Below are 26425 nucleotides of genomic sequence, written 5' to 3' on the forward strand. Positions count from 1 at the left end.
TAGCCTTGCAAATCTTGGATTGTAGTTTTAAGTCATTGTTTCAGTAATGTAGTTCAAATTCTAGAATTTACTTATGTCAAATTTGAGCATGAGGTTTAGATATGCAGATTCATGTTTTTTTTTTTTTGGTTAAGCTTTTCAAGTTTAGAGTTGTTTAAGCATATCAGATTTAGAATTTGTTTAAACATTTTAGTTTTGTATAAGCATTCCTTTATTGGAAATATTAATAAGAACAAGTATTTTACTTGAACAAGTATAAGAAAGATAAAGAGAAGTAAGAAAAAGACCAAGGCCTTAAGTAGATCCTAAAGTCAAGACTTTAGGGATTTATGGCACACAAGGTGCCTATTAAAATGCCAAGGCATTTAAAGAAGAAGTAAATAAAGATAACAAGTATTTTACTTTATTTAAGAGGCTAGTACCCGACTTCCGAGGTAGTCGTTAAACAAATCCAGGTGTCCAATTCCAAGGTCTTGGCCCTGGTAGACCGAGGTCTGCTCTTTTAGGATTGGTGGCTCGCTACCCCAACCTATTAGGGAACGCGCATAAGATGGTACTATGTCTGGGCCCAAGAGAAGTTGATTACTATTTTGAAGTATTAAAAGTATAAGCTTTTGAACAAGTAAAATAAGTTTTACATCAGTATAAAAGTATTTAAAAAATAAGTTTCACATAAGTATTACAGAATAAGTCTTTAAGCAAGTGAAATAAGATACAGAAGGTGTTTAGAATTCAGTAAGTTAAGTTCTTTATGCAAGCATGATAGTATAGACTTGCCTTACATGTTTAGCCTTTCAGTATGTTTCTTTACTAATAGAAGAGCATGAGTTAGTTTACTGTTCTTTGCTATTTATGAGCATGATTAGCTATACATGTTTAGTATTTCAGTTAGTATGATTCCTTTGCTATGTATGAGCATGAGTAACTTTACATGTTAGCATTCAGTTTTAGCATGTTTTTATTTATATACATGCATATCGAGATTTTGTGAGTTAGATAGCGCTCACTAAGCATTTTGCTTATAGTTTGCATTCCTCCTACTGCAGATAAAGAAAAAGGGAAAGCTAATATGAAGGAAGGCGACAAGGAGATGCAAGAGGGGTGTGTGATGTCTGCACTATGGAAGTCTTAGGGATCCTTGCGAATAAAATAAATTATGATTTGTTTCTTTGAGTTAATTAAGTCTTTATGTGTTAAGAAAATTTGATAACTGTTTATAAGGACACTTAATACTATATTTGCTATTCAATTGTAGTTATGGATTAGTTTTCCTTTAATGTTGCTGAGTTAAAATTATTATATTGCGTGGTTGATTGATATGTGTTCCAGCCGCTTGTGGCTGAGTATATATATTGCATGTATTGTTGAATATGGTCACCGGTATAGGGGAGACTCTGTCGAAATTTTTCGGTAGGATTTCCATGTGATTTTTAATCATACCGGTTAAGTAGAGTTAGTAGTTAAGTAATGGTCATCCTTAGAGAGTAGTAGTAGTAAGAAGGGTGGTCGTTACAGAATCAGGTTCCGAGCGCTCAGAGCCTTAAAGTCAACATAGTTGACTTTTTCTAGTCTGGGCCCTCTGCTCCGATGTTGCTCACCTCGGTCTAGTTCTTCCGCTCTGGCTCCGCTCGTGTGGATGATTTCGGCCAATCGAAATAAGGCTCACCCGAACCCAATTTCGGTCTTCTCCTCGAGTAGGCTTCCGCTCCGACTTCTTGTCCCTCAAACGTCGCGCACGTTCTTCTCGCAACCGGTGTACTCTTCAGCGGCACCTCATCCCTCAGACGCACCGATCCCGTCGGCTCTCGCTTGTGCCTGCTTCTCGCTAGCCGCGTCTTTCGCTCAACTTCCTGTGCTCCTAAGCTCCTGGACACTTAGACACAGGGATCAAAAACCACAGCACCTAACTTAACTTATTTGATCATATCAAAACAACCTTGGGGTTCCAACAGTAGGTTGCTTTTTCGAATTCCTTGAGATAAGATTTCATCTAAGAAATATTGCATATCCACTTGTAAATCGTCTGTCTTCAAGAGAGCTTGCCCAATTTGCATCGCTATATGCATGTAAATCTCGGGATAATTGACGATATCAAAAAAGACCATATAAAATAGTACCTTTGAGATAGCGAAGTATTCTTTTTACATTATCCCAATTTTGCTCAATTGGAGCATGCATAAATTGACAAACACGATTCACTGCAAAGGTAATATCAGTTCATGTGATAGTGACATATTATAAGGCTCCAACAATATTTCAATAAATCTATAGATTAGATAGAGCTAGAGAGGATGAAGTTGTAGAGTTGTTTATAGCAATTAGTGTAGAAACTGGACGTGCTCCATCTATTTTTGGCTCTTTGGAGAAGCCTAGTAATGTGTTTGCTCTGAGAGAGAAGATAGTCTTCTCATGTGAAATAAGTTCAATACCAAGAAAAAAATGAGAATTACCCAAATCTCAAGTAGAAAATTCTTGATTGAGAAGACTTAATAAAGTTGTGATACCCTTATAATCATTGCCAATTATTAGGATATCATCCACATAAATAAGAAAAAAAATATCATAGATCCATCTTTATATTTGTGGAATAGAGACGAGTCAATCTTTGATCTAGAAAATCCTTGAGTTTACAACCAATTAGATAATCGATGAAACCATGGATGAGAAGCTTGTCAAAGACCATATAAGGATTTCTTGAGTTGACAAACATGAGATGAAAATTACGGATGAATGAACTTAGGTGGTTGCTCTATAAATACAGTTTCGTTAAGATAACCAAGAAGAAATGCATTTGAAATGTCTAATTGTCGTACATGCCAATTACAACTAACAGTTACCGATAATAAAAGTTTGACAAATGTAATTTTGATGATTGGGCTAAAAGTGCCATTGAAGTCAATACCTGGTTGTTGACTAAATCTTTTGGCTACAAGTCTAGTTTTGTGTCGTTCAATAGAACCATCATCTTGATGCTTGAGACATAATATCCATTTAGAACCCACAATATTCATGGAGAGATTGTGCGAAACTAGGTTCCATGTTATATTGCGAAGAAGTGCATAAAATTCTATAGTCATTGCATCACACCAATTTAGATCCTTGTTTGCTTATGTAAAACAAGTTGGTTCAATATACTTTGAAGAGACCGCTAGAGCTTGTGGAAGGGGATGTCGAGTTGTTATTGGTGGGCATTATACATATGTGTCACTTAAGGGAATCAGGCGACAAGGATGATCATTATCTAAATCACTTGTTGATGATGATTAGGAAATAGACTAACATGGTGATTTAGATGACAGACTTGTGTTATCAGAGGATCCAGAACTAGAGAGCATATTATCTTTGACTGATGAGGCTTCTGAGATTGCAACAACAACTTGAGGTGATTCTGATGGTATAAGGGAGCTATCAGAGAGCTCCGGAATATGACCTAGGATTCCATCATTTCCGACAATGTTAGGTGACATCAAAAAGGTGCCACCTGTATCTAGAGGAGAGATTGAAGAAGCTACTGAAAAAGGGAATAGAAACTTATCAAAAGTAATATGTCGTGAAACATAAATTCATCCTGTTGGTATATACAAGCAACGATAACCATGGTGTAAATTGTTATAACCAAGGAAAACACATTATATTAAATGAGAGTCAAGTTTGTGTATAGAGTAGAGGTGTAACCATGGATAACATGCACAACTAAAAATTTGAAGGAAAGTGTAAACAGGAGCATGATTATAAAGTTTTTCAAAAGGACACTTATAATTGAGAAATGGAATAGGAAGTCAATTTATGAGATATACGACAGTGCTAATGACTTCATCCTAAAATTTATGTGGAACTGATGCATGATGGAGAAGTGTTAAAGCAGTTTCAACTATATGTCTATGTTTTCTTTCAACAGAGCCATTTTGCTCTGGAGTGTGGGAATAAGAGATTTGATGAACAATTCCACAAGAGAAAAGATGACGATGGAGAGCTTAATACTGTAGGGTCGAAAAGAACACTAGAGGGGGGGGGTGAATAGTGATCATGAAAATTGATAGCGAATTAATCGAAGTACGCAGTGGAAGAAAAAATTAACCAATGCTAACAAATCGAGTTTTACTTGGTTCGGAGCCTTCGACGACTCCTACTCCAAGTCCTGCATTGGTTGAGTGCTTTCTTTGGACAATCTACTAACAGTTCGCAAAAGATTATAGGAGTTAAGTACAAGAACTGGAAATAAAAGTAACCAACAACAACAATAAAATGGAAAAGTCTTGGTCACCGGTTGTCGGTGGAGCGTAGTAGCATTGTGGGAGCCTTTTCGGAGCACCGAGCAAGAAGAAAACTTATAGTTATTGTTGTCTTGAAGCTCCAAGTTGAAGGCCTTTATATAAGTCCATTCCGGGCGCCTGAACCACGTGGCTCGGCCAACCGACGTGCTTCACATCAACTTGTGGATGAAGTTTCGGGTCTAGGCACTTGGACCGACTCTGGGCGCCCGAACTACCTGCGGCCCTCCTGGGTGAGCTTGGTCCGGGCGCCCAGACTAGCTCTGGGTGCTTGGAATAGCTTTGGGCACCTGGACTCCTTCCGGGCGCCTGGACCCTTTTCTTCAGTAGCTTTCTCCTGCACAAAAGGTTAGTCCTGGGCAACCTAAAAATAAATGTTTCCCTACAAAACAGAGTTAGCATAACATAATAGAATATGAGTAGTAATTAGATCTTGTCTTCCCGAGACCAAGATCAAGTTAAGGTCTCAGCTTAGGTTTCCCAAATGGACCTAAGTTGGGCCGACACCTACAGTTCCCTTAACGGGAAACGTGTCCTCACTGGATATATCCTTTAGTTACTTACCGCTTCCAGTCACTCGACTTGTCTTGGACCCACCAGGTCTTTCCGCCAATTGTCAAGTCAGCAGACCCAACTGGATTTTGACTGGTTGTCAGGTCCCGCGGACCCAACAGAACTTCCCATCAGATATCAGGCCCCGCGGACCTATCTGGACTTCACACTAACTATCGAGCCCCGTGGACCTAGCTGGATTTCCCACAAGCTATCGGGCCCCACGGGCCTAGCTGGATCCTAGCTGGATTTCAACTTGGTGTTAGGTCCTTCAGACCAATCAACTCCTGCACACTTGGTAAAAGCGTTAAACAAACAACCCATCTAACTTTAATCTATTTGTTATACATCAAAACCAGACTGTTAGTACAACCTACACCAACAATCTTCCCATTTTTGATGTAATGACAACCTGGGTTAAAGTTAAAAAAAAAATATAGGAAAACAATAAAGCATAAAGTATTTTAAAAGTGAGTTCAAATTTTCTAACTTAACCCACTATCCTCCCCCTTTTACATACATCGAAAAATTAAGTCATAATGCATAAAATAAAATAGGAAAATATTGCAAGTAGAGATCTTCAAACAAGTTTCAAAGAATTATGGCAATGTAAGGAATTTTGAAACTAATTACTTTAAATAATTAGGGTTTAATTGGAGGCAGGAATAAATATTTTGAGAAGTTTACAAGTAAGATTTTCAAAAGTAATAACTTTTCAAATATATTTTGAGAAATTTTGCAAGTAAGATTTTCAAAAGTAATAAATTTTCAAAAAATATTTTAAAGTTGTTTGTCAAAATGATTTTAAAAAATTCAAAGTTTTCTAAGTAAAAAAATTTTGGAAAGAAATGTCTAAGTAAAATGAAGTTAAAGCAAAACTTCTAAGGAGGTATGCATATAAGAGCATTGTTGAAGTAAAGGTTTAAAAAAACTTCTTTTTTAAAAAAAATTCAAAGTGGAATAAATTTTTAAAATATTCTAAAAGTATTTTTCAAAATACTTTTCAAAGAGAGATGTTTTAAAGGAAAAAACATAGAGAGATCATTTTAAAAAATCATTTTTAATTTATATAAGTAAATTCTTCCCCTTAATATGATAACATAGTGAGATTAATCATTATGTAATAAGCAATAGCAAGTCAAATCACTAAAGTGAAGCTGGCTAAAGAAAAATGAAGTACTAATAACTGAAATGAAAGTAAAGTCACATCAAGTCAATAAGTACAAGCAAAAAAACAATCAAGGACTATACTACTACGAACCGGAGGAAGACAGGCCGGAACCCCAGGAGCGCAAGAAGTCCATTAACTCAGTATGATGAGTTTGGTTCTCCTCTTGAGAATTGGACATGTCTCGTCAAAGATCAGAGACCTCCTGTTGAAGACTTGTCATGGCAGCCTCAAGTCTGGTAACTCGGTCGTCTAACATACGAGGGATTGGAGGTGTCAGTGCTAGTGCTGATGCCCCAAAGAGATCAGCAACGTACGCACCTAGCTCTGTCTCCTCGTTTAGAGCTGGATCAAGCTGATCTTGGGCCTCAGGATCAGGCTTGGGTAGGGCAGCTGGATCGGGCTGGTGCTGGGCCTCTCTCCTCTAGGACATGATGCCCTCATCATCTATATGTATACCCACTAAGGAGAAGTTCCTAGGACCTACTATGTCAAATTCATTTAGGGCTCTAACATAACCTACGGTGACATCAATATCCAATGAGGTAATGTATGCCATCAAAATACGGCAATAAGGTATGTGGACCCGCCGATTAGTGGTAATATTAGCTGAATAGAGGATGGTCTAAAATATATGCAAACTAATGTCTATATCTAATTTATGGCATAATGCATAAAAGAGAAAGGAATGAAAAGGGCACATCATCACTATGTCGTGAGTGGTCAGGGGCAAAATGCATGTAACTAGGACTCAATAGAGGACATAGTCCTGGACTCTAAGGGTAACTGATCTAAATAGGGTCACAGTCGGTACACGCTGACCCCCAAAAAAAATTGAATAGATCGTATCAAGTGTGATATGTGAGCAGGGATCACCAAATGGTGGATCTCGAGGAGGGTATCACTGGAAGGGACATGCAGATGGATATACGAATGGACGCAATCCCAAAAGTCACAAATAATAGTGGGAGATAAGGTCATATCTATACCGGCAACCCTAGTAGTGTAGGTAAAATCATCGACTCTAACTCGGTTGTTATACAGCTTAGCACACTGACCTATGTTAACTGAACTGGAATAATAAACTAATCGATGCAAGCTGTAATAATCAATAATTTCTACGGTAGGAATGCATGATCACATGAAAAATTATCTATCTAAAAGTCTGGAAGGTATAGGAACATAAATGGTAGAGGAAAATCTAACCCTAAGTTCATCAGTGGAGAACCTAGGGTCTGTACTAGCGGTCGAGGGGCCAGCACCAGAACGAGATTTTTTCCTAATTAACAAATAACAACCTAAAAATGAAATTTTAAGAAAGAAAAAAAAAATTAAAGTTTAAGGTTAAAACAATTTACCGAGGCATCGGGAATATTTATAAAAGAACTAACGACATCGGTTGATCCGCAACGCATGGCTTGATAACTGAAGTAAGAAAGTTTTAGGAAAAAATATTTACCCTTTTCTTGCTTTTGCTCGTAAAGTCCAGTGAGGGGTTTTTTATAAAAGAAAAAAGGACGAGGGGCAAAGGTTGGGGGCGCCGCTACCCCCCCCCCCCCCTCTCTCTCTTTTATAGGGCGTTCAGGGCGCGGTACGGGGCGCCCGGACCCCCATCTGGGTGCCCAAATCCAGATACCAGGGGCGGGCGCCCCTGGTTTTGGGCTCTCGTTTATGGTTTATTATATATATATATATATATGGGGGTTAAGTTTTAGGATCTATTTAATTTAAAGATTAATTTAATTGAAAATTGATTCAAGTTAAATTATTTAATTAATTTTTATTAGGTGAACTTGGAAAATTAAGTAAAGAAGATGATTAAGTAATTGTCTTATGTTAAAATAGTTGTGGTATTTAGTCGAATTAAAAGAAATGATTAAGTTAAAATGGTTAATTTAGTTGTTATCACTACAACAAAAATCCTCATAGACATCGGTTTTCCACCGGTGTCTATTACATTTTCGACCGATGTCTATGAAGGCGATGTAAAAGGTCTGCCATTTTAGACATCGGATTAAAACCGGTGTAGTATCACTTAACAACACCGGTGTTCGAATCGGTTATTAACCGGTGTAGTATCACTTAACGACACCGTTTCATCAACGGTGTAAAACCGATGTAATATTATATGTTAATAATACCAATTTTGGTAGCGGTGGAAAATCGATATAATATCAATATTGTTTAACGACGCCGATTCGATTTCTGAAATAGTGAAAACCCGATATTATAAAACATTTTAATAGTACAAAATTTAGTTAATATTATTATACATCGATGTATCTAAACACACCAAGTAAATATCCATGTTACCAATACATAATATTTTTCTTACAATATAAAAAGATAATAGATATTGTACACATAAGTCCGTATCCACAAATTACACAAATATTCCTCTTACAACATCAAAAGATAATTAACTATGATGCCTAAATCGCATTGGCTGATGACAAATCACCGACAGGGGCTAAATCACCTTGAAAAATTATATCAAGCTTACAGTTGCAGGGAGCAGTGTTGCGATTTTCAGTCAACTTCTGTAAAAATCTTCTACCATTGTTGAATTTATGTTTGTAGCTGATGCCAAACGCATTTCATCAATTTCTATTGTAAGCAAGGCGTCGCATACAACCCGTCCAACTTGGAGAATTTTTGGGCAACCTGATAGGATGTAGCTGTAATGAGCAAAAAGATCAACAACGAAAGTTCAACTACAATAGATAGGGCACTTACCTGCAACTGGGCATCGAGGATGTGGTTTCTTTGTGCTTATGTAGTGGATTACTGGTTCCTTCTCATAAATATGCTTGCAGTCCATCCTGCTTGATGAAGAACAACAGATAGAAAGAACACGGTTTATGACTTTAATAATAATAATAACATACCTTTTGCTTGGGAAATAAAAAAAATATGTGAAACAGACTAGTCATAAGCTTCTTCATCACTTGATAAATAAATATACATTAAGCATTGTTCAAGGTGATGGATCGAAAGCGCTAGAGGGGGGGGGGGGTGAATAGCGCTCGTGGCTATTTTAACGATTAAAAACACAGAGTAGAAATGCAGTGGAAAGTAAATGCAAACACAGAAGACACAGTCAATTTACTTCGTTTGGAGTCTAGCTCGACTCCTACTCGAAGGCCTGCGATCCTTGATCGCTTTACGTGGGCAACAACTATAAATCCGGAATTATTACAAGCTAGAAACAATTACAGTTAAGTACAAATAAGAAAGTTATGCCAACGAACAAGAAAATAGAAGAACTTTGGAGTTTCAGTTCGTTGTAGCAGCAGGTCGTTGATGAAGCGTACGGAGCACACAAGAGCACAGAACTTCTGTTCGGAAAGTGATGATCTAAGCTGCACCTCGAGGCCTCCTTTTATAGCTCTGCAGATGCTGATCCAGATCCCCAAGTCTCGGGATCAGCTTTGACCCGAAGCGGATCGGTCGACCGATCCTCACGTTCGGTCGACCGATCAGATGATCTCCACCGCATTTGATCCGTTGATCCGTCGCTCCGCTTCGATCTGGTCAAGCTCTATCCCCTGGGTTCGGTCAACCGATCCCAGGGTCCGGTCGACCAATCAGTCTCCTCTGACCCGCTCACCTCGGCTTGATCCAGTCGACACCTATCCCAGGTTCGGTCGACTGATCACGAGGTCCGGTCGACCGATCCCCTGTTCGAACCCGGTCCAACCTCTGGAGATCTGATCTGCTGGGTTGTGGGTTCGGTCGACCGATCCCAAGGTTCGGTTGACCGATCCCGGTCAGATCTAACCCTGCACAAAAATATTAGTTTCCTGCAAAACAAAGTTAGAACACAAAAGATAATATATATATAAATAAGTTTGACAGTCATCAGATTGTCCGGGTCTGACTTCAGATTTCCGACGGAAAACCTTAGGTCGACCCGACGCCTACTGTTCCCTCTACGGGGAACGCGTCCTCACCTACTCCATTCAGGAGATTTACCTGATGCCAGTCTGGTCCTCCAGACCGACTGGACTTTCCGCCTAGGGTTACCACCCCCTAGGACCTAGGGTTACCGCCCCCTAGAGTTTTCCTCCACCTAGGGTTACCACCCCCTAGGACCTAAGGTTGCCGCCCCTTAGGGTTTTCCTCCACCTAGGGTTACCTCTCCCTAGGACCTAGGGTTACCACCCCCTAGGTTTTTCACCTGCCTAGCCGCAGCTAGGACTTTTGCCTAATTATCACTTAGGACTTTCGCCTAAGTATCACTTAGGACTTTCCTGCAAGCTCCATGAACCTTGTTAGATCACCACACATCTTAACTTTGAATCCTTTGCCATTATCAAAACTCAGGTTCGATCGTCGGATGCTTCCCGCACCAACACAAGGAATATGAACAATTGAATCAACAGAATCTGTTAAAAGGTTTTTTGAGTTGTTAGAATGAAATATAAGTAGAAAGCTATGGAATGTTGTCTACGACATTAACATATCTCACATTGCATTCTACAAAGCACACAAATTCATAGTTCGCAACTAATCAAATAAGGACTCATGCCAAATTAAATATGGTTCAAGAAGGAACATGATTTCCAAGGAAACCAAGCTCTGCATTTTAAGAAAGAAGTTCACTTAAAATAGTTGTTTTTAGTCAACTTGTGAATCGTTTAATATTTGTTCATTCACAAAGAAAAAAATGGCTTTGTACGTATGAAACAATCTCACTTGACCGTTATGTTTTCATCTTTCATTACTAAGAAACAAAAAATTAGGGAATTTTAATTTATATTAGATAAAAACATAACTACAAAACTTTGGTAAAGAGTGAAGCACTACTTTACCAGCGGACATGATTTTGCAATTCTGTAACAGGCTTTCCTGCCAAAGGGCACTTCATATTTAATAGGTTATTCTGGGTACTGGTTATGACTATATCTTCTTGCTCCTCACCAGGCATTGGTTGACCAGCATGGTGAACATTCTGCAATAAATTATGTAATAATTTAACAATGTCACAATACTTTTCGACCAAATGCATGCTAAAATAAAATTGAAGAATACATGTTCCTCTTGTCTGCATACCCTCACATCACTAATAAAGACTACGATAGGCTACGATAATTAAGAGGGGTCTGCCCCTATGGGATGGGTAAGAAGGTGGGTATAGGTGGGTATAGTACTATATAATTAAGAAGCTACGATAGGGACCGAGAGGAGGAATTGGTTTTGGTCTCCCGATAAAATTAAGCATCCCGTGTTCGCCCCGAACACACAACTTAATATTATCAATAATAATTCATTCCACTAGAGAACTATTATTGAACTACCGCACCAATCCCAAATTACATTTTGGGCTCCTTCTTATTATGAGTGTGTTAGTCTCCCTGTGTTTAAGATGTCGAATGTACACTAATTAAGTGAGTTACTGACAACTCATTTAATTAATATCTTAGTCCAAGAGTAGTACCACTCAACCTTATCGTCATGTCGGACTAAGTCCACCTGCAGGGTTTAACATGACAATCCTTATGAGCTCCTCATAGGGACATTCTCAACCTAGATTACTAGGACACATTTTCCTTCTATAATCAACAACACACACTATAAGTGATATCATTTCCCAACTTATCGGACTTATTGATTTATCGAACTAAATCTCACCTATTGATAAATTAAAGAAAATAAATATCAAATATATGTGCTTGTTATTATATTAGGATTAAGAGCACACACTTCCATAATAACTGAGGTCTTTGTTCCTTTATAAAGTCAGTATAAAAGAAACGACCTCAAATGGTCCTACTCAATACACTCTAAGTGTACTAGTATAATTATATAGTTAAGATAAACTAATACCTAATTACACTACGACCTTCCAATGGTTTGTTCCTTTCCATCTTGGTCGTGAGCTACTGTTTATAATTTATAAGGAACCGATAACATGATCTTCTGTGTGTGACACCACACAATATGTTATCTACAATATAAATTAATTGAACAATTACATTTATCATAAATGTAGACATTTGACCAATGTGATTCTTATTTCTAGATAAATGTTTATACCAAAAGCTAGGCTTTTAGTATACATCCTAACAATTTGATCAATATTTTGTTATATTTTTCATCAAGACTTATGTTGATGCACTGATATAAGCATCTGAAGTCCAAGTAAAATGTCTATGCATCTCACACCATTCTATGTTTATACATATACAATCAGGATAACCTAGTATGTTTGTGAGATGCTCAATTCCTAGATCTAAAGGATCATGCTTTCTAGGGGTTTGATCTAGACTAAGGGCAAAATAAATTTTTGAAAAACTAACGAAATAGGAAATTTTTACAAAATATAAGTACATATATTTTCCTAGAATTTTAAAAATTATCCAAATAAATATCGTCCCCCTTAATCTAAGATTTTCCATACACAAGCAATATCTTTAAACTTATTTGCATAAAATATTAATGAATTAATTATTAACTTACTTTAAAATTATCCTTATTCATCTCACTAGTCTAAATTTTTAAATAAGAGGGATCCTATGATTTTGTGAGATGAGTTAAATTGAATTTTAGAGTTTGGTTTAACTTTGTGTTAGATTCAAGTTTAGCTTTGAGTTCAACAAATAAACATTCTTTAGATAAACTTCTGGGCTATGGTGAGTCACCATGGACATCATTAGAGTAACTATACCTTCGAGATTTTTCAAATAATCCTATCCACTAAACTTAATCACAAAACTTTGGTCTAACTAGCTAGGATTGGTAGAGGGTAGCTTCAGTTAGTTTCACTTGTTGGAACCCCAAGGTTGTTTTGGTGTGATCAATAAGTTAAGTTAGGTCCTGTGTGTTTTTAACCTTGTGTCTAAGTGTACAGGAGCTTAGGAGCACAGGTAGTCGAGCAGAAGACACAGCTAGCGAGAAGGGCGGCACGCGGTGTGTCCGAGGGACGAGACGTTGCAGAAGAGTACACCGGCAAATGAGAAGGAAGCGTGCGGTGGTTCCGAGGGACGAGAAGCCGGAGCGGAAGACTGCTCGGGGAGCAAGAGACGCAGCTAGCGAGAAGGTTGGCATGGGGTCCGATCGAGGGACGAAGACTACGGATGAGTATGCTGGCGGATGAGAAGAAAGCATGCGATGATTCCGAGGGACGAAAATCCGGAGTGGAAGCCTGCTCGAGAAGACCGGAAGTTGGGTTCGGGTGAGCCCTATTCCGGATGGTAGAGATCACCCAAGCGAGCGGAAGACTCGGACTGAGGCGAACGGAGCCGGAGCAAAAGACCCAGGCTAAAAAAGTCAATGGGGTTGACTTTCCCACCCGGGGCGCCCGGAATTGTTCGGGGCGCCCGGAATAGTCCGGGGCACCCGAAACCCTTCCAGGCACTCGGACCGAAAGTATATCCAAATCTCGGTCAAACTGAGATCTGTGCATTGGGGATAAAGTTTTATCCCCCCAGGGCGCTTGGAACACTTCAGGGTGCCCCGACTAAGGCTATAAATACAACGTTGGTCCAAAAGCTTCAAATCAATTCAAGCAATTCATTTCCTACACTTGTACGCTTCATTTCTAGATTAGTTTCGTTGTTTTTACGCTTCACTGCTGTAAGAGGTTTCTTCACCTGAAGGAGTATTTAGTGTTACACTTTCCTTGGATTAACAACCTCCCTGGTTGTAACAAAAAAAAAATCCTCTTGCCTCTTCTTTTCTATTTTAATTTATTGCTTTGCTATTTTATGCAAGTATTCTGTTGAAAGTTCGAGAAGAGTTTGTTTTTATGCTTTTGTTTACAGGCAATTTAACCCCCCTTCTAGCCGGCCACCGCGATCCAACAAGTGGTATCAGAGCCAAGTTGCTTCAGCAGGACTAACCGCCGATCGAAGCGAAGACGATAGCCGAACCGAGCATATACCCGTCGAAGTTCGAAGGGGAATTCGCTACCTGGAAAAAGCGAATGCAGGTATTTTTTTCAAACTGATTTTAATTTAATGTTAATTATGGAATTCGATTTTACAGCACCAAAAGGTAAGGATAAATATCACTAGACGAAAAAGGAGTAGACCGACTATGTGGCAAATAGCAAAGCAGAGTACCATCTGCTAAGCGTTCTTCCGCTATAAGAAGTCAATCGAATCAGCAACTACGACTCTGCAAAGCAACTTTGGGAGAAGTTCTTTGAGCTACACGAAGGAACGTCCGAAGCCAAGCTTGCAAAATGGGATTTACTCTACAACCAGCTCACCAGCCTGCGACTTGGGGAAGGCAAGACAGTTACGCATCTACACTCGAGAATTAAGGAAATCATCACCGGATTCTTGAATCTCGGAGAAAAGGTAAGCAATCGAGATTCGCTAAGGTACGCACTCAATTCTTTTCCTAGAAATACAAAATGGGCAATAGTAGTAGATGCCTTTTATATTTCGAAAGATTTAGAAAAAATTACATTAGAAGAATTATTTTCTACATTTGAAGTGCATGAATCAAGATGTGCAGGTACAAAGAAGCCCAAGCACAACGTCACCTTCAAAGCATCGAGAGACGAACCTGAGTCGGAGTCTTCTCTCGACGACGAAGAAATGGTAATGATGGTAAGATGATTCAAGAATCTTTGTAAGTCTAGAAAAACTAACCATCCGCAGGGTAGAAAGAAAAGGACCATCCGCTACTACCACTGCGACGAAAAAGGGCACGTTAAGGACAACTACCCCAAGCTAAAGAACAAGGACAAGGATAAAAGTAAGACGCCTGTTCAAAAACGCAAGGCATTAAAAGCGACGTGGGACGATACGTCATCCGAATCGGAAGTCGAAGCCTTCTCCGGACTTCCACTAATGGCAAGTCATCAAGATGACGACTGCTAGTCAAGCTCTTCCGAAATGAGCATCGATGAAGGGGGAGCTACGTTGGAAGATATTAGCAGTTCAGGGGGAGACACGGACAACGAGATCGACAAGATAAGTCAAGTACGATCTCTTCCTCCCGACAAATTGTTTAAGTTCGTTAAATTGTTAACTAAGGATTGCTGCAAATTAGAAAAAGAAATTAAGAATTTAAAAATAATATTAGCTAAATCTTGCCCAATAGAAGAATTCAACAGAATTAAATTAGAAAATGAAAACTTAAAAGTAGAAAATGATAATTTAAAAGTACAAGTAAATAACTTGAAAAATCGTGCATGCTCATCTAATACAAATGTTAGAAAATTTAATAATCTAAATTGGTATTTTATATATCATAAGGGACAAATTAGAAATATTTCAAAGAAATATGCCCCTAAGAAATTTTTAGTTAATTCAGTTGGCTAGAACCTATATTGGGTTCCTAAGTCTTGCTTAATCTAAATTTTAATCGGATTTAGCGCTTTTAGCGAGAAAGTTAAACAGTGAGTTTCTTTATGAGGCTTTGTCTAAGGAAGTGGTTATTGCTCCAATAACCAAGAAGGCCTAGTGCCTCGCCACGACCTGGAAGCCAAATTATTGAAATAAAATGTTTAATTAACTTTATGATAAAGCATTAAGGTTGAAATTTAATAATACTTTAAAAAGTCTATTAAACATTTTTTTTTACTTAAATTTTTTTTTTTTGTGTAAAACTTAATACTTAGAAAAATAAGTTAAAAGTTCTTATGAAATTAGAAATTTCTGCTTAAATTTTTACTTAGAAAAATTTTCAAAAATATTTTTGCAAAATTTCCTAAGTCAGGATTTTTTTAAAAAAAATTCTCTTACTTAAAGCTTTACTTAGAAAATTTTTCATACTTAGAGTTCTTACTTAGAAAATTTTCTTACCTAAAGTTTTACTTAGAAATTTTTTAACTTAGAACATTTTATTTTTCGTTGAAAATTATTGCAAAATTTTTTAAAGATACAAATTTTTTCCCTTAGAGTTTTTCTTTGAACCCCATTTTTTTTATGTGATCAAAGGGAGAGGAGGAAAAGTATAAGTCTAGGGGGAGGTAGACCAAAACTTAAATTTTCTATCTTTTTGTACTTTATTGTAAAATTAGTTAGTTTAATTTTTATGTCTATTTACCCTAGCTTAACTTGGGTTGCTCACATCAAAAAGGAGGAGATTGTTGGAACCCCAATGTTGTTTTGGTGTGATCAACAAGTTAAGTTATGTCCTGTGTGTTTTTAACCTTATGTCTAAGTGTGCAGGAGCTTAGAAGCACAGGTAGTCAAGCGGAAGATGCAGCTAGCGAGAAGGATGGCACGCGGTGCATCCGAGGGATGAGGCGCTGCGAAGAGTACACCGGTAGGCGAGGAGGAATGTGCGGTGGTTCCGAGGGATGAGAAGCCAGAGTGAAAGACTGCTCGGGGAGCAAGAGACACAGCTAGTGAGAAGGTCGGCATGGGGTGCGATCGAGGGACGAAGACTGCGGATGAGTACATTGGTAGATGAGAAGGAAGCATGTGATGATTCCGAGGGACGAGAAGCTGGAGCGGAGCCTGTTCGAGAAGACCAGAAGTTAGGTTCGGGCGAGCCCTATTCCGGATGGCAGAGATTACCCAAGCGAGCGGAAGACTCGGACTAAGGCGAACGAAGCTGGAGCAGAAGACCCGAGTTGAAAAAGTCAACAGGGTTGACTTTCCCACCTGGGGCGCCCGGAACAGTCCGGGGCGCTCGGAATAGTCCGGGGAGCCCGGACCGAAAGTATATCCAGATCTCGGTCAAACCTAGATCTGTGCCTTGGGGATAAAGTTTTATCCCCCCAGGACGCTCGGAACACTTCGGGGCGCCCTGACCAAGGTTATAAATACAGCCTTGGTCCAGAAGCTTCAAATCAACTAAAGCAATTCATTTCCAACACTTGTACTCTTCATTTCTAGATTATCTTCGTTGTTTTTACGCTTCACTGCTGTAAGAGGCTTCTCCTCATGAAGGAGTATTTAGTACTACACTTTCCTTGAATTAACAACCTCCCCCGTTATAACCAAGTAAAAATCCTCTTGCCTCTTCTTTTCTGTTTTAATTTATTGCTTTGCTATTTTATGCAAGTGTTCTATTGAAAGTTCAAGAAGGGTTTGTTTTTGTGCTTTTTGTTTACAGGCTATTCAACCCCCCTTCTAGTCGGTCGTCGTGATCCAACACCACTAAGCCAAATGGACCAGGTCGAAGCCATATCTTCCTAGACATGCATAGACAGAGCTTCCTTAACTTACTATCATCCAAAACTTCTCAGTGCTATTTTTCAAGTTAAACTTTTGCCCCTATTTGATCTAATTCTAATTACCCAGCTGAGTAAACTAATATTTTGGAGGTGCCAACTAATTTGGAGCCTCTCCTTAATTATTGAGTTTTTATATTTTAGGTTTATGTCATTTATTTTTAAAGTTATAATAAATTTGATGATAATTATTTGATTTATTTGACTGTGACTTTATTTTATTATTTGATTTATTTAATTTTATTTGATTCTTTAGTTTTGAGTTAATGTGTTTAGTTGAATTTGGTTTTAGATAATGAATTTTAGTTTTGGGTACATAGAATTTATTGAGTCCTACTTGCGTGGTAAGATATGCTTTCGGAATCCAAGTTTTATTTAGATTTTTATTTTTGACTTATTAGTGATATAAAATTTTTATTTGTTGAGCTGGACTTGTATCCAAGCTTGAATTTAGACACACCTTTTTGAATTTTAAGAATTAGGTCCAAGTTTTTTGATCTAGTTATGAAGGATTCTAATAATCCTTTAAGATTATTAATTTCATTTTTTAAATTTATGTTTTCCTCCTCAAGTTTTATATCTTGATTTGGATTTCTTTTTTCAACTTGTTTCTTGAGGCGTTGATTTTCCTCAAGAAGTGATTCAGATTGTTTTTCATATTTAATTAATTTTTTATTTAAACATGTGATAGTTGTAAAGAACTTTAAAGATAGGATAAAAGATACCTCGTTCGAACCTTCATAAATGAGTGCAGACTCGTGGCTTGATTCGTATTTGGACTCGTCATCTTGTTCCGACTTGCTTTCTAATTCTGGTCTTGTTGCGATTAGTGCGAGGTAATTGTGGTGCTTTTGATCTTCGGCATCTGATTCTTCTGAAGATGATTCATACAACGTCACCTTGAGTGCCTTTTTCTTTCTGGTTGCTTTGGATTTGTCATCTTTCACCTTTAGGCACTTGTGCTTGCAGTGTCCTTTCTTGTTACACCTATAGCATGTGATCTTCGCCTTCGTGTCATTTGACTTGATTATTTTTTTTTTAGGTCCTTCTTCGAGAAGTTATTCTTTCTTCTTGTGAACATTTTTCTAACCATGTTCACAAGTTGTTCTTCTTCATCTTCTAAGTCAGATTTAGATTCTGGCTCTGGTTTGTTCTTATGTTTAGCTTCTTTTGAGAGACCTACAAAAATAGCAATACCTTTCTTAACCTATTTTGAGTTTGTCTGTTCATGGAGTTCAAGTTCACAAAATAATTCATTGAGTTTTAATTTAGATAAGTTTCTCAAAATTTTATAAGAATCCATGATAGATGCTCACAATGCATTTCGAGAAAACGCATTTAGAACATACCTTATCAAGTCTCAGTTCTTCATTTAATGACCGATTATATGAAGCCTATTGAGGATATCCTTTATCCTTACATGTAGTTGACTCACAGAATCTTCTTCCTACATTTTTATGTTAAACAATTTATTTAAATAAATATTCCTTTTTATTACCTTTGCGTCGTTGGTTCCCTCGTGAAGGTCGATAAGTTTATCCCACAACCCCTTTACGCTTTTGTGTGGGCTGACGCGGTTTAGCTCTTCCTTTATTAATCCACACTATATTGTGTTGAAAGCCTAAAGTTGATTGGGGCCTTCTTCCTCATTTCCGGATCCATTGGAATTCTGACGTTGTCTAAGGGAGCCTTGTAGCCTTTGGTGACACTGAACCATTGGTCGAAGTTGGTCTTCAAGTATACCTCCATCCGCTTCTTCTAGTACGGAAGTCGCCACCGTTGAAGAGAGGAGGACGGGCGGTGTTGTATCCCTCGTTTTGGGCCATGAATCTTGTACACAAAGAGAAAAAGAAAAAGCAGTCTTAAGACTGGGTCTTAGATTAGTAGTGTGGGAGAAAAATTAAAATATTATGACTGAATTGGTGTTACACTAATTCAGAGTAGTTTGCAATGAAAAAAAATTTATCCAAAGAGATAATTGTACCAATTTGGATTATATCAAAAAAAACAAAAAAAGATAGAAGAAAAAAGAAAAAATTATCACCCCCTTTAGCTGATTGGTGGTTGCACCAATGTAGAGCGGTACCTACTCTAATACCACTTGTAAGATCTAAAAGAACATACACTAGATGGTGTTGGTGCGGGAAGCATCCGACGATCGAACTCAAGTTTTGATAATGGCAAAGGGATTCAAAATTAAGTTTAATTGTTATCTAATGTGTATGATTAAGTGTTTCAGGAAAGTCCTGGTTGCGGTTAGGCAAGTGAAAAACCCTAGGGCGTGGTAACCCTAGATCATAGGGGGTGGTAACCCTATACGGAAAGTCTTGGCGGGTCAGAGCTTCGGGCAAAAATCCTAAGGGGCGGTAACCCTAGGTTGAAATCTTGGTGTCGCGAACCGGGTAGAAGTCTGGACGGGTCGTGGACCGGATGTCCAGCATGAAAACCGGAAGCACCGGACCGGACGCTGAGCAAAGGTAAACTCTCCTGAGTGGAGTAGGTGAGGACGCGTTCCCCGAAAAAGGGAACAGTAGGCGTCGGTTCGACCTACGATTTCCGGGTGGAAATCTGAAGTCAGAACCGGACAGTCCGATGACTGTCAATTACTTAATTTATCATACTTATGATATTGTGTGCTAACTTTATGTTGCAAGATATTTTTGGAACTAACGTATCTTGCAGGTACAAAGGAGCAACCTTAAGCCTCAGATGAACAGTGTCCGAGGCGCCTCCATGGAGCTTGGAGGCATCTCGGGTGCAAAGGATAAGTTGGCTGTGAAGCAAGCTTTGAGGCACCTCAAAGTAAGGCTGAGGCGCCTTGGATGCAGGCTTTGAGGTGCCTCAGATGGTTGTTTAAGGCGCCTCAAGGTGGATAAAAGTCAGTGATTCGAAACTCATCTCAACAGCGAAAACAGGATAAAGCTTCATGTTTGAGGCACCTCAATGGGGCTTTGTGGCGCCTCCAGTATGCTATAAAAGAAGACTCGAAGCAGCAGCTTAGAGAATCAACGAACAAGCAACCTTTCTTCGATAAGCTGCTAACAAGACAGTCCGACGAAGCTATAACTCGACACCGACGACCCGGAGCTTCCAAATTTCTTTTTCCCATCGTCGTTGGTATAATTCTTATACTGTGTGTATTTAACTTGTAATAATTTTACGATATTATAGTTGTTGCCCGCAGTAAAAATTCAACGAACTAGGGCCTTAGAATAGGAGTCGCCACAGGCTCTGAACCAAGTAAACAACCTGTGTTAGCGTGTGTTTCTTTTATTAATTTCCGCTGCATTTTACTCGATACGTTTTCAATCGAACGAAATAGCCACGAGCGCTATTCACCCCCGTCTAGCGCGTCTTGATCCAACAATTGGTATTAGAGCGGGGTCGCTTCGATTTGGTGCAATCACCAGTCAAGTAAATTTTTTCATGGCATTTTTTAGATTTTTGGAGTCGATCGGAATCGGTATTCTTGTCGTCTTCTGATCAAGTTTTTTGTAATCGAACTCTTTGCTCGAAGTTGGTGCAACACCACTCGAGTTCGTTTTTTTTATTTTTTAAACCACACTACTAATCCAGGATCAAGTTCTGGGACATTCTTTTTCTGTCTTTTTGTGCAAGTTTTAAATGGCCCTCCAAGAAGGCTTTAGCACAGTTCGACCCCACTTTTCACCGGAGACGATTTTGGCTATTGGAAGAACCGGATGGAATACCACCTTAAGACGCAAGTCGAGATGTGGATCATTATCCAAACCGGTCTCGAGCTTCCACGTGACGGCACCGAAGAATTAGTTTCATGCACCAACTAGGACACCAGCATAAAAAAGAAGGTTGAAGTTGATGCCAAAGCAACCTGCATGCTACAATATGGGTTGACAAAAGAAGAACTGAATAGAGTCGGACCATTCTCAAGTGCAAAAGAGCTGTGGAACAAACTAATCGAGCTGCATGAGGGCACCTCCGATGCTAAAGGAAGTAAGCGCGACTTAATTTTCAATAAATTATACAATATTAAAATACAGGAAGGTGAGATGGCCAGCTAGCTCCATGCACGCATCCAGGACCTACTCAACGGGCTTCATGCGATCGGCCAAAGGGTGGAGAACAGGGATGTAATAAGGTATGCCTTAAACGCCTTTCCAAGGAATACCTTATGGGCATCCATGGTAGATGCTTACAAGGTTTCCAAGGATCTTTCCTCTATTAAATTAGACGAAATGTTTTCTGAATTTGAGTTGCATGAGCAGATTAATGCACACCCGGTCGAAAAGGGTATAGCTTTTGTTGCAGGTACTAGCAAAACGCGCGAACCGACATCAAGGCGCAAAACCAAACCCGAGTCCAAACACAAATCAGACACAGAGGACGAAGACGAAGCTACTTCCGAACTGATAAAGCTCGTACGGAAGATATGCAAGTCGAAAAAGGCAACTCAAATGAACACAAAGGACAAGACTAGAGTCACTTGCTACGGTTGCAACCAGAAGGGGCACTACAAGTCGGACCATCCAAATCGAAAGCAACGAAGGAAGAAGGCGTTGCAGGCAACTTTGTCCGAGTCATCAGATGAATCCGGGTGCGACGAAGAAGAACCGACAAGCTTCCTCGCATTGCCAGTACAAGTAAACCTTGACGAAACCGAGAGTGAGTCAGACACCGAGTTCGAGCGAAGCCACCACTACAACAAAAATCCTCATAGACATCGGTGGAACAACAACAGTTTTAAGCAAAAACCGATGTCTTTGAGTATTTTACACCGGTTTTTGGAAAAACCGGTGTCTATGAGTGCAGATTTTCGCTCATAGACATCGGTTTTTTAGGCGATGTCTATGAGCGCCTTTTTTTCGTTAATAGACACCGATTTTAACAGTGATTTTTAAAACCCGCTGTTAATGAACCAAAATAAAATATTTTAATATTCCCACCAGCTAAAATTTGCAACACCGTGAAGTTCCCTCCAAACCTAAACATATATCGCGCCCCTTCCTCCGACCATCTCTCTCAGCATAAACCTAAACCTAAACCTCCGACCATCTCTCTCAACCTCATCTCCCTCTTCCCCTTCCTAGATCGACGCCCCTTCCTCTCCCGATTAGGATCAACACATAACGTCCTTGCTTCCTCTCTCCGTCTCTGTGTCCGTCTCCGGTCGTCGGGCTACCCCTTCAATTTTGTCGTCTCCCCTCCAGATCCCCGTCAGCAGCGATCTAGTCTCGAGATCCAGTTCTTAAATTCTTGGTCAGAAGAAGCTTCTATAGATCCGGCTTCGGATTCGAGCCCTAGATCTGTTTTTCGGTGTGCACCTCCTCTTCCTCCATTTTGATTTGTGTTTGTCTGCTATGTTTTTGATCTGGCAGATATGCTGACCAAATTTGAGACGAAGAGCAACCGGGTGAAGAGTGTGAGCTTCCACAGCAAACGTCCTTGGGTCCTTGCCAGCCTTCACAGTGGCGGTGAGCTCAATCTCGAGGAAGAAGACTACTTCCAAGACAGCTTCGCCGAGCTCAACCCCAAGAAATCATGGGCCAAGAAGCTCAAGGAGGCCACTCTCAGCCTCAAAGTCAAAGCTTCCAGATCTTATTTCAAATCCCTATTCCACAGATCTCGACCACAAATGACAAATTGGAAGGCCCAAAAACCTCGAGACGCCATCAAAATCCAAACATGGCGGAAGATGAGAGCTGGAGCAAGTCCTCCGCCGCTTCTTCCAAGTCGTCGTCCTTCTCCAGCGAGTTCAGCGGCGGTAAGTCCATGCTGAGGCGGAGCAGCAGCGCGAGCTATGGTGCGGAGACCACGATCCAAGGGGCGATCGCCTACTGCAAGAAGAGTAGTCAACGTGCGGTTGACTCCGGTCACTCCGCTGCCAGGAAGAGCGGAGTACTCACAGGATTCTATAATTTTTGTCTTCTTCTTGTCCTCCATCTCGTGCCTCCCTCGACTCTCAAAGCACTCAATCCTCAGTTCCCCAAGTAGCCACTCTTCTTCCACCTCTGTGCACATCTATGGAGGAAGGCAAAGACGTGGAGCACTCCAGAGCAACAGCCAGCTCCGTAATGCCATTGCCTAAATCTCCATCCACACAGTATGAAGAGAATGGGAGAGAGGAGGAGGGCTTCCACAACACTTTGCTGGTCTTACAACATCTCTATTTTTTTTCCTACTAAAGTAATTGTTTCTGCTACTAATTTCTCGTTGCAGGAGCTGAAAGACCTGCGGTCTCAGCTTCACCATGCGGCAGAACATTGTGAGCGTGCATTTTCCTCAGCCCAGCAGAAGAAGATGTGAGTTGTTAATTTCTTCTTCCTTTCCTTTCTTTTCTTTTCTTTTCTTTTCCCTGCATCAACAAACAATTTCGGGAGGTTGATGTGCATTAGTGTAAAATTAGGATTTTGGAGGGGACAAAGAGCTACATATGTGAAGCAGTTGTGGCAATAGTCGACCATTTAGGAACTGTCTCATCCAAACTCGAGCAGAGTCTCCTTGCAAATGCTGTGGTCAAGCAGACTGAACAAAGAATTGGTTGCTTGAAGCAGGTGAAGAAGTTTCTTCAAAGGCAGACATTAATTTTAACACAGTAAACAATGATGGTGCCTGCCATTAACGCAAATGATATAATATTCTCATAGCTTATTAAAAACTGGAATTTCAAACCTATACACAGAGAATCCTTGCTTGCCAACAATATGCCATGTGTCTTGAGCTGTGTAAAATGCAATTGGACATCAAATTCCCTCAACACCATCAGCATTTCTGTATTGACAGGGCACAACCACTATGTGATGTGTGCCTCATTTTATCCATCGTCACTACTAAAGTCCTTCCTCATCTTCGACAGTTTCATCTTCTTGATCTCTTGATTGCAAGTATTAATTAATTGATGCATGCAATGTGTTTGATGAATTTCCTCAAACACTATCCTGAATTGATTTTATCATTTTTGTTTGCTAGATTGAGGAGTTGTTATTCCTGTTGCGAAGTTGGTTTTATGTATTCCTTGAACTATCAAGTTTCTTTTATATCTATGCTAATTCTTTTCACTGATATGTCATGTTTTCTAGTTTATAAATTTACCTCTTTTTGTTGTTGTTGTTTCTACAGGATTTGTATGTTGGGCTTCTTAGACGTGCTACATATACAACTTAAAGGCTTTGATCATTAAGTGAGTATTTTCTTTTGACCTTCTTATTAAATCGATTCATGACCAAGTTAATTATGATTTTGTGAATTTTTGAATCCATCTAAATAGTTCCTAATATGGTTTAGGGTTTAGGTGATGATTCATGAATGACTCATAGTTTATTTATTGATATAATCATGAAGTGCAAATTTTGTTTGTCATACTAAGTTAATTGTTGTTGAAAGAGGAAAGTAGGAAACAACTCTCTGTCACAGGGTTAAAATATCCCAGTTATGCTTAGGACTCTTGGTCAGATGGCTATTGCTAATCCAATATTTAGTCATGGTCAGCTACCTCCACGGGTAAGTCATTGAATATGTCTTTTTTTTTTGCCTTCCTACTTCAAGATTGCTTAAATGTACTGTGGAAGTTTTTATTTTTTATTTTCAAAATCTATTGATTGAATTAATGATTTGGAGCTAGCCATTCAAATGGTTGAGCATCCAGGGAGGCAATATGCTGCCATTGATCCGAGCCTGGACCTCTGCAGCTTCTACCTCCCCTCCTATGGTTGCCCTTCCTTGGTAGCACCTGACTCATCAAACAAAATTATGAAAATGATCATGGTCCGACACAGTATATCTTCCTATTTTAATTCCATGAGTATTGTAAATAACAACAATGTAAAGTTCATATAGTTGAAGATGCATACCCAATATTCAAGGTATGGTCAGCATCAGCCAACAAAAAGGGTGGAGAGGAGGAACTTGTTTGGGCTTGTTCCCAGTGTGGCTGCTGGGTGAGAGCCTTGGCCTTCTGCTTCTCTAGGATCTTGTTTAAATTAAATAAGATTTAATCTCCATGGTGTTCATAATCTATTAATGTTGTTTACGGAGTAGATGAATTGCATTCACTTGGGTAAAAAGGGTCACAAACTCACTTGCTTCTCCAAACTCTTGTTTTACTCCTGTAGTGCCTTCTCCTGTAAATAAAAAAGAGATGGTTATGCACATGCATGTAGTATTATTATTAACCTAAATTTAAACATTTTAGGCTCTTGAAGGATCGTGACAATCTTTTATATATATATATATATATATATATATATATATATATATATATATATATATATATATATATATATATAAAAATTTAAACATTTTAGGCTCTTGAAGGATCGTGACAATCTTCTATATATATATATATATATATATATAAATTTAAACATTTTAGGCTCTTGAAGGATCATGACAATCTTCTATATATATATATATATATTTTGATAAAAGAATTTTTTACCTTCCTCTTAAGCTCAGTGATAAAGTCAAACACCACTTGGTTCTGCACCATATAAAGAAAATCATGGTCGATACAACTTCAGAATGTCTTGCTTAACCAACCTTTGTTTTAGCACGGGAAAAGGTCGTGTGGTTAACCTTTCTTGACCGGATATGTTTCAAAGAATTGTCTAGCTGATTTTCTAGCTGTTGGAGTTCTTTGTGGCTCAAGGAATCGAGTTGCTCCCCCATTAGATGCCTGAAGCAATTATTGTAGCAGGGTATCACTAGGTATGCCAAATTATGGAAAAACCTTAGCTCCGATCATATGTTCTGATGAAAAATCTAGATGTAACTATAACGGATCTACCTTTGACTTTTACTTAAAACCTCAATCTTGGCCTTAAGTTTGTCGTATTCTTGATGCCAGTTTCCCTGTATGGTCCTCATGAGAACATTAGTATGAATGATTCAGACTTCAATGCTGAATATTTCACATAGAAGAACAAATATAGGAATTTCATGTAATCTATATAAATAATAAAAAGCACATCTTTATGATTGTTTGTTCCACTTTGTAATCTAGTAGCTTCCCCACTGGCAAATATCTTGTTGTCAGAGTTGTTGATGGAAGGAACATTCGGGCAAATGATTTTGCATCCTCTCTCAGCACACTTGTGAGTCTCGAGGCCATTGTTGGAAAATGTAGGATATATTGGTGTAATGTCTTTTCTTTCTTTCTAATTCTTGTTTTTCTTCAAAATGCAGTTGATATTATTTAATGTTTGTATGTAGATAAGCTTGTTGTCTCAACTTCGTGTACACGGCTGTCGACCTTGTCAACGAGACAAATTAAACTGGATACTGAGATCAAGGGCTTGCTTTTGTGTCTCCAAAAGTTGA

Source organism: Zingiber officinale, chromosome 6A (genome assembly GCF_018446385.1).
Source record: "Zingiber officinale cultivar Zhangliang chromosome 6A, Zo_v1.1, whole genome shotgun sequence".
Classification (NCBI taxonomy): Eukaryota; Viridiplantae; Streptophyta; class Magnoliopsida; order Zingiberales; family Zingiberaceae; genus Zingiber; species Zingiber officinale.